The sequence below is a fragment of the Seriola lalandi genome, unplaced genomic scaffold, assembly GCF_002814215.2.
Source record: "Seriola lalandi dorsalis isolate HSWRI2012SDOR001 ecotype SW California unplaced genomic scaffold, Sedor1 jcf7180002054987, whole genome shotgun sequence".
NCBI classification, from domain to species: Eukaryota; Metazoa; Chordata; class Actinopteri; order Carangiformes; family Carangidae; genus Seriola; species Seriola lalandi.
In genome coordinates, this window is record NW_019525536.1 from 231146 (window position 1) to 240335 (window position 9190).

The 9190-nt window shown below is 40.5% G+C and overlaps 1 pseudogene across 1 annotated transcript in view; it reads left to right on the forward strand.

Annotated features, from left to right (window-relative positions):
- LOC147817217 (NACHT, LRR and PYD domains-containing protein 12-like) overlaps positions 1-6255 on the forward strand; it is a 103706-nt pseudogene extending 97451 nt beyond the window's left edge. The window contains exons 4-9 of the transcript XR_015436551.1: positions 1765-1941; positions 2300-2473; positions 3113-3286; positions 3536-3709; positions 4248-4421; positions 4516-6255. The product of XR_015436551.1 is annotated as an NACHT, LRR and PYD domains-containing protein 12-like (transcript). The remainder of the gene's footprint in view (positions 1-1764; positions 1942-2299; positions 2474-3112; positions 3287-3535; positions 3710-4247; positions 4422-4515) is intronic.
- Positions 6256-9190: the final 2935 nt, after the last annotated feature.

Here is a 9190-nt window from a genome sequence, read left to right on the forward strand (position 1 = left end):
ACACATCAGAGGAGGGACGACAGAGACTGATCCCAGCTGTGAGGAACTGCAGGAAGGCTCGGTGAGTCCACATTAGAAAAGCACTTTGTGTTCATTCTGTGAGTGTCTGGTAATAACTGAAAGTGGATCAAATTGGGGGCGATGGCAAAAACAGGATTTTGCAAAGTGAAAGAGAAAAGTCCTCGACTCTCCAGTAAAGCACCCTGGGTCACCCATGAAAGGATACTATTACAATCTTTAGTAGGTAACTTATTAAAAAGTTTATTCTTGAGTCTCATTCCCCGGTTGAATGAAAATCAACTATCCTTCTCTTTCTCTTGTCATTCCCAGGTCGTCAAATAAAAACACAGTGGGTTGGACCCAAATAGAGTATGTCCTGGAGCAGATTATAATGTACATGTAGGATAAGTACAGCAGTAATGACATCAGAACCATGAGTGAAGTACTTAATATGAAGATGAAACACTGACAAACCCTCAGTCATAGCCACAGCAAACAGTGATTTTCAAGAAGATGACATGTAAACATGATCATGGAACTAGAACAGATGTTCATGAGGTATTTCCAAATATTAATGAAAGGCCTCCAATGTGCACAGGAATTGTTACACTGGATATTCAGTATGTCTGAAGTATTTTTGTCTCATAACAAATGATTGTGAATATGTGATGCACAGGAAGACAGGGTTTAGTTTTTATTTCCAATTATCACAAAGTCTCCTCGTGTTATTCTGCAGTGATGGAATCAGAGCATTGACACTGTCAGGAATCCTGCTGGGAATTAAAGAAACTTTAAAATGCAGCTATAATCGTGTGAGAGTGACGTGGGAAGACAACAACAAAACTGACTTTACGACTGACTGACCTGGGCTGCCACATGAGCTACTACTTTTATTGTGTTTCAAATATTAAATAATGATGTTATTTTACTTTATCTGTAATCACAGACTTTCTGGCTGTGAGCTGTCGGAGTCTCACTGTGAAGTCGTGGCCTCAGCTCTGAAGTCCAACCCCTCCCATCTGAGCGAACTGGACCTGAGTGACACCAGGCTGCAGGATTCAGGAGTGAAGCTGTTGTCTGTTGGACTGGAGACTCCAAACTGTGGACTGGAGAAGCTGAGGTCGGTTCACTGTTTGTTTGTTTGTTTGTTTGTTTGTTTGTTTGTTTGTTTGTCTGGCACTGCACGTCAATATAACGTCAGACACCTGTTGAACTTAAACGTCTCTAACGTCAGATGTTAAATTCTGGTTAGAAATAAAAATTAGGGCAACATCAAAACCCAGTGTTGGTTAATAATGCCCAGTTTGGAATTATATTTTAAAAAAACATGTCGAAGCATTTTACAAAGACTTAATCATAACTATAGCGTTAGAGGGCAAGAAAGTGACAAAAGTGTCTGATGCTACAATTCTTACACTTGTTGTGGTCAGCACCAATTGTAAACGAATGAATAAGTAATTCAGGCAATGATTCATTCAGCTTTTATTTTGAAATCTTGCGTACCCCAAGGCCTCCTGATAATCTAAGATTCCAATCTAAGGCTTTTAATTTGGAAATTCCAGTGCTTTCCCATGAATGTGTGTTGACATGAACAGGTGAATGAATGTTGTGGTGACATTTGGATGACGTGTGCAGAAGGCTGACATGATGATTCATATTAACAGAAGGACAAAGTCACTATTCATTTTAGAGAAATGATCATTGGCTAGAACATATCTGATTGATTATCAATGATTTTATCTCCATCTTTTATTCTTTATTCAGGTTGAAGAGCTGCAGTTTGTCAGAGATCAGCTGTTCTTCTCTGGCCTCAGCTCTGAAGTCCAACCCCTCCCACCTGAGAGAACTGGACCTGAGTGAAAACTGGGACCTGCAGGATCCAGATGTGAAGCAGCTGTGTGGTTTTCTGGAGAGTCCAGACTGTCGACTTGAGACTCTGAGGTCAGACATGGAGGGGAGATGTTAATAGACTATCTTTCCAAGTCTTTTAAAACTCTTCCAGATTGGTAGAAATCCACTTACTTTCTAGTATTAATAAAATCTGCTTTTGAACATGTGTTTGTGAGTTGCACCACAGAGCTAGCCTTCTCTGACTCACTACCTTCATTAGTATGTTTATTGGTACCATGAACGATAATCCACCAGATGTTTTGGACAATCGTGGTCATATGTTACAAGTTGTTTTGAAGGGGAATTTTTACTTTCTAAACCTTCTTCAGCTCTGAACAGACTATGAAACACTGAACGATTTCAAGCAGCACCTTTGTCTCTAAACTCTCATCTTTTATTCTTTATTCAGGTTGAGTGGCTGCAGTTTGTCAGAGATCAGCTGTTCTACTCTGGCCTCAGCTCTGAAGTCCAACCCCTCCCACCTGAGAGAACTGGACCTGAGTGAAAACGAGCTGCAGGATTCAGGAGTGAAGCAGCTGTGTGATCTTCTGGAGAGTCCAGACTGTGGACTGGAGACTCTGAGGTCAGACTCCATGTTTTATTTCTGTGCTCAGATTAATCTGATGTAAAAGTTGTGGTAAAATCAGGCTGATATTATACAGAGGATCTTCATAGTAAAGTCTGTTTTCTTCTTCTCTGGTTTTGGTCCAGGGACTGTGGCAGAGAAATGTTGAGCTAAAGGGAAAGTTCAGGTTTTTAGACGCAGGAAACATGAGAGACGTGAGGGAATGGTCTGGAGTCACGGATCAGACTGTGACACAGTTACAAGAGTAAAACAGAACAGAAAATGAATGAATGTATTCTCATATAAGACACTGTGTTTATTCATAGTAAATATCAGCCTAATCCTTCCTTCAATCAGTGATGACGTCTGTACTTGTATTGTATTAAAGTCTGAGTTAGCTACACAAGCAAAATCAGTCTCGCACAGTTAAGTAAAAACAGATCAGAAAATGACTTGAGTAAAGTTAATGTATATATCCATTAAATGACCATCATTTAAATTATAGAACAGTTCATGTAGTTTCATATAATTCATCACTATGTATTTGATGTGTCAATTAAATGATCCAGTGTGTGACCTTTCACTCACCTTAACCAAGGTAGTATGACCTTCTGGAAATAAATGTTACTAAACCTACTTCATTTCTTCTTTATTCAGACTGAGGTCCTGCAGGTTGTCAGAGATCAGCTGTTCTTCTCTGACCTCAGCTCTGAAGTCCAACCCCTCCCACCTGAGAGAACTGGACCTGAGAGGAAACATCCTGCAGGATCCAGATGTGAATCAGCTGTGTGGTTTTCTGGAGAGTCCAGACTGTCGACTGGAGACTCTGAGGTCAGACTCCATTTCACCTCTACAAAAATGTCTCTTTTAGGTCAAATTGCTGCTTAGTTTTTACATTTTTCCTGATTCTGAGAAGAGAGGCAGTCAATGCATTTTACTCATTAGCATATTAATTATTCAGTTTCATTTTCTAAACTTCTACTTTCTAAACCTTCTTCAGCTCTGAAAGGATGATGAAACACTGAACGCTTTCAAGCAGCACCTTTGTCTCTAAACTCTCATCTTTTACTCTTTATTCAGGTTGACTGGCTGCAGTTTGTCAGAGATCAGCTGTTCTTCTCTGACCTCAGCTCTGAAGTCCAACCCCTCCCACCTGAGAGAACTGCGCTTGAGTTTCAACAAGCTGCAGGATCCAGATGTGAAGCAGCTGTGTGGTTTTCTGGAGAGTCCAGACTGTCGACTGGAGACTCTGAGGTCAGACTCCATGTTTTATTTCTGTGCTCAGATTAATCTGATGTAGAAGTTGTGTTGACTCTAACCTGCAGACATCAGGCTGATATTACACTGATCCACACTGAGGATCTTCATTATAAAGTGTGATATATATATTATTGTGAAATAGTGAAACTGCTTTATTCAGTGTTTCTACTGGTTTAATCCCCTGGTGTGTTTGTTGTGGAGAGGAGGACACCTCTGTGGATCATTCAGCTGCTGGTAAAAAACCTGCTGAACGTCTGGTTCATAAGTTATCAGAGCAACAATCAGAACAAAGGTTAGCATCAGTCTCAGCTCCAACTCTTCCCTGAGTCTCTGTCTTCTGTACAGCGTCAGTGAAACACTGACTTTAAATGTCAAACTGCTTCATTCAGTGTTTTTAACAGTTAGAATCACCAGGTCTGTTTGATTTCCTGAACCACTGAAACCTTCCTCAGCTCTGAACAGACGATGAAACACTGAACGCTTTCAAGCAGCACCTTTGTCTCTAAACTCTCATCTCTTATTCTTTATTCAGGTTGAACTACTGCAGGTTGACAGAGATCAGCTGTTCTTCTCTGGCCTCAGCTCTGAAGTCCAACCCCTCCCACCTGAGAGAACTGACGCTGAGAGGAAACAATCTGCAGGATCCAGATGTGAAGCAGCTGTGTGATCTTCTGGAGAGTCCAGACTGTCGACTGGAGACTCTGAGGTCAGTGGAGGGGCGGAGTCAGTCCTTGCTGCGTCCATCAGTATTGTACAACCCTAACACTCATTTATCTCCCCTGTTGTTCTTCTCTCAACAGCTGGAAGTAGTGATCTTTATCCAGCTGAGTGAAGAGGACGGTGTGTGTGTTGACAGAGGATGATATTTCTCCTGATGCTCCAGATGTTGAAGCAGCAGCAGCTGGTGTGCAGAGAGGCTCTGACTGGACCATGTTACTGGAAGGTGGAGAGGAGAGCTTCATCCAACAGTGACTGACGGAGGAATCAGTGGAGGTTTTTACACTGAACCCTAACTGACTCTTAAGATTAGTTCTGTTTTGGACAACATAACAATTATCACTATTTTTAAAGTTTTTTTGCACTTAGCTTTTATTGTGATAGTGAGAGAGAGAGAGAGAGAGAGAGAGAGAGAGAGAGGCAGGAAAGTTAAGGGACAGAGCTGCTGGGGCTCCCCAGATTAACACTGTTATTTCCAGTTGCAGCTCTATGGAAGAAAATCTTGGCCACGTGAATTTTTTATGTTGTTAGAGTTCTGACTTTAATCTCTTCCGTACAGCTCCACCCTGTGGAATGATGGAGTACTGCAGTTAATTTCCAGCTTCTTAACAACAGGGGAAGTTATAGTATAAGTTTACCTTTTCTGAAGTTATTGCCTCCAATATTAGCTTTGTTTCATACTATAACAGATACATATTTAAACTTTAACAGGCATTATCTGTTTGCCCAGAGTTGAGCTGCATGTCATCACCTCTCGCTCTTTCCCTGACACACTCTCACTGTCCCTATCCAATCATATGTTTGAGGCTAAAGGAGATAAACAAAGGTTAAACTGTAGATGAAGCAGAATGAAAAACTTTTTGTGTCTCATGCTATTTATGATTAACAGCGTAAACAGTCTCAAATATCATGTTGTTCAGCTAGAGACTCCTTTTTGTTGTTTCTGAATCAGACACTCCTGTTCACTCCCATCACAGCCAATCAGAGTGTGTGATTCAGAGGCTTTACTGAGACCTGCTTGTATATAAATGGAAGCCACACTGGATTTATTCTGAGCTCAAAGCATTAGAAGCAAAGTCTAAGTTTATCGTAGTGACAGAAAAAGATATAAAGATATTTAGTGCAGCAGAGCTGATTTTTCAAGATGTTGAGGAGAAGCTTCAGGCAGAGCTCCATGAAGAGCTGTGTGCCTCCCTGTAAGCAATACTGATCATTACAGCTTGGAAAAGTAAATGTTTAGAATGTAAACAGACTATTATTGTAGAATAGTGAACGGGGGAAGTAAATGGTATATGAAATAAAGAGAAAGAAAAATACCCCATTATGGTCCAGGTGCCTCAGGAAGTGCCAAGCCTCAGATCGTATGGAGGGATATGCAGGTAGAAAGAGAACGGCCAGTTCCAACTCCTCAACAGAAGAAGCTCGAAGCTTCGAGTCACCTCCAGCACAATCCAAAGAAGTGTGAGCTTGAGCATTTGTTTTGATGGTTTATTGTTCTGTTTCAAACTTAACACGATGGACTAATACGCCCTAATATAATGTGCAGAAGTCTTTATATGATTAGCGAAGTCGTGCTGATCCTGCGATGTGTAAAACTTTGATACTAAACTTCCGGAGCTTTTTAGTTATATTGTTAATTATTGTTAATTTTTTTTTAAACAAAAAAAACATTATTGTTAATTATATTGTTATTATTACTGAGATTTTATCAATTTAATCCAAAAATATAACGAAGAATCAAAGGCTCTGAGTCTTACATATTAATTTGGTGATTAGTTTTTGATTTTTCCTTTCTGAGACAATAAAAAAGTGTTTGAAATGAACATATATTTTCTTCTTTGTTCTTTGTATTGAAGTGAAGTGAAGGCTCATATTCTGCCGTGTAACGTCCGTAAAGGTGTTTGGGGCTGAGAGATGAACTCGTGGACGTACTGGCTAAAAATCAACGATAACCCTATGAAACTTGGAAGTTTTATATTTTTCTTCATCCAACATCAAACAATAAAATGGAAACTACAACTTTAATGTTTATCCAACAAGATGGCGGCCATGTTGGCAGGTCAGCTGTACCCTGTAAACAACTCATTTCACATTTTACAACAATTAAAGCTAAAATGCTACACAATAAAACATTTACATTCAGTGTGACTCCTCAGTGGCATTTCTACGGAAGCTGAGCGGTGGCGACATTGATCATTTATATTTTACACTCATTGGTTCAACATTAAGATTTAAAAACTCATGTTCTCAAGAAAACTGAGTCTGTGTTTGTGTTTGTTATATATGAGATCAGGACGAACTGTTGCCTCAGAATCATGACGTAGAACAATCATTACTGAGCGTTGGAGAAAGAACTTTTTAGAGAAACACAGCAGAGATTCACTCTTCCTTACATAAGGGCACAGTTTGTTTTCTTTAGAGAAAGAGATGAATCATTAATATCCAGGAGAATAATCATCAGCAGCTCTCAGCTTCCGTACGTTTGCACTTACAGCAGGAAGAAGCAGGAAGAAGCAGGAAGAGTGAACAGTGACCAGTAACAGTGAATCAGGGTTCGGCTCATTCTCCTCAAGTAAAGGGGAGAATAAAAAACATTTTCATCAAAACTGCTCCACGTTTAAACAACAAACAAAATTAAGCTTAATTAACTATTTCAAGTCATGGAACCAGAAGGTTTTCACTGATCTGACTTTAGATTTCTTGTTATTTAACTGACGACAAACTTTACTAAACTTTCTTTCATAAAAACACTTGTTTCTTTTCAGTATGTTAAACATTCACCACGTGAACAGGAAGATTCATCTTTACACCTTTATTCCCCATCCATCCATCCTTCATCCCTCACTCCATCCATCCCTCCTTCCATGCCTCCCTCCTTCCATCCCTCCCTCCATCATCCATCCATCCTTCCATCCATCCCTCCTTCCATCCCTCCCTCCATCCATCCATCCCTCCATCCATCCATCCATCATCCCTCCATCCATCCATCCCTCCCTCCATCCATCCATCCATCCTTCCCTGCATCCCTCCATCCTTCCATCCCTCACTCCTTCCATCCATCATCCCTCCATCCATCCATCCATCATCCCTCCATCCATCCATCCATCCCTCCCTCCATCCATCCATCCTTCCCTCCATCCTTCCCTGCATCCCTCCATCCTTCCATCCCTCCCTCCATCCATCCATCCATCATCCCTCCATCCATCCATCCATCCCTCCTCATCCATCCCTCCATCCATCCTTCCATCCCTCCCTCCATCCATCCATCCCTCCATCCATCATCCATCCCTCCATCCATCCCTCCATCCTTCCATCCCTCCCTCCATCCATCCATCCATCCCTCCATCCATCCATCCATCCCTCCATCCATCCCTCCATCCATCCTTCCATCCATCACTCCATCCATCCATCCCTCCCTCCATCCATCCATCCCTCCATCCATCCATCCCTCCCTCCATCCTTCCATCCCTCCCTCCATCCATCCATCATCCATCCATCCATCCATCCCTCTATCCATCCCTCACTCCTTCCATCCTTCCCTCCCTCCCTCCAGTCAGTCTCTGGTCAGAGGATGGAACTCGTCTCCTTCTTCTTACACGACAAAAGCACGAAAGAAACGTGGAGTTTTAAATTAAAATTATTGCCACATGTCTGATCGGTAATGTGTCGCTAATTTCATGATTTAACAAGAGAGAGAGAGTGATTTGATGTTCTCGTTTCAACTGAATCATTTGGCGTCTAATTACTAGAAAAACATGAATGTATTTAGCATTTATAAATAACATAAATATTTAATAAATAGGCTGTGTTGGGTCTGAGCTCTACCTGGGCACCATTATGTTAACAGTACTCTACCTCATGAGCTGGACACCAAATATGTTAGATTTCAGTTGTTTATCAATTTATTGGCTATCACAAATTAAGAAAATATTAATATTAAAAATATTAATATTAAATAATAACTTTAAAATGAATTAAAGTTCACGGGGCACCAGCCTAAACTAATAGGCAAAATAGCCAATATGGTTTTAGTCTCAATTTATTACCATTAATCTGGAACTCTGATTAACCATTAGCTTACTAACTATAACCAAATTACCATATCAATAGTAAGTTACAGTTGAAGGATTGGAATTCTACCGAGTAGAGTACTGTTAACATAATGGTGCCCCGTGTGAGGCCGAGTACTAATGATTTCCAGTTACTAATAGAGCTCAGACCCAACAGCTGGTTAACACTATAATGTAGCTGTAAGCAGATCTAAGAGTCTATTCATGCAGATGTTAACAGCTGTGACGCCCACAGGAGGAAGCTGCTGTATAAACATAACAAACAGCTGTTATAACAGAAAATGTCTTTGAGAGAGAAGAGTGAACATTAAGAAATACTTAAATACTTAAACAAGCTGCTTACACCAACATCATCGTGTGTTAAAACCTTTTGTTAAATGCTTATATACTGATTAAACATGCTAAACACTTTCACTTGGAACTTGTTATAACAAGAAACTGAGCAAATGTTTTTTTGTCATGGCAACAGCAAAATGAATCTGTAGCACAGATGTTTAAAAACGTAACTCCAGCTGTTGCTGTGGCGCTGCAGAGATCTGGAGGACGTGCTGCAGAGCCTCCACGCCACCAGCTGGGGGCGCCACCTCTTTATTATTATCAAAACTATTCTTACATGTGAATTATGAGTTGGAAATCATGTCGTTTTTTCTGTGATAATTATAATTATAAAATGCTAATTGCAAAAAAA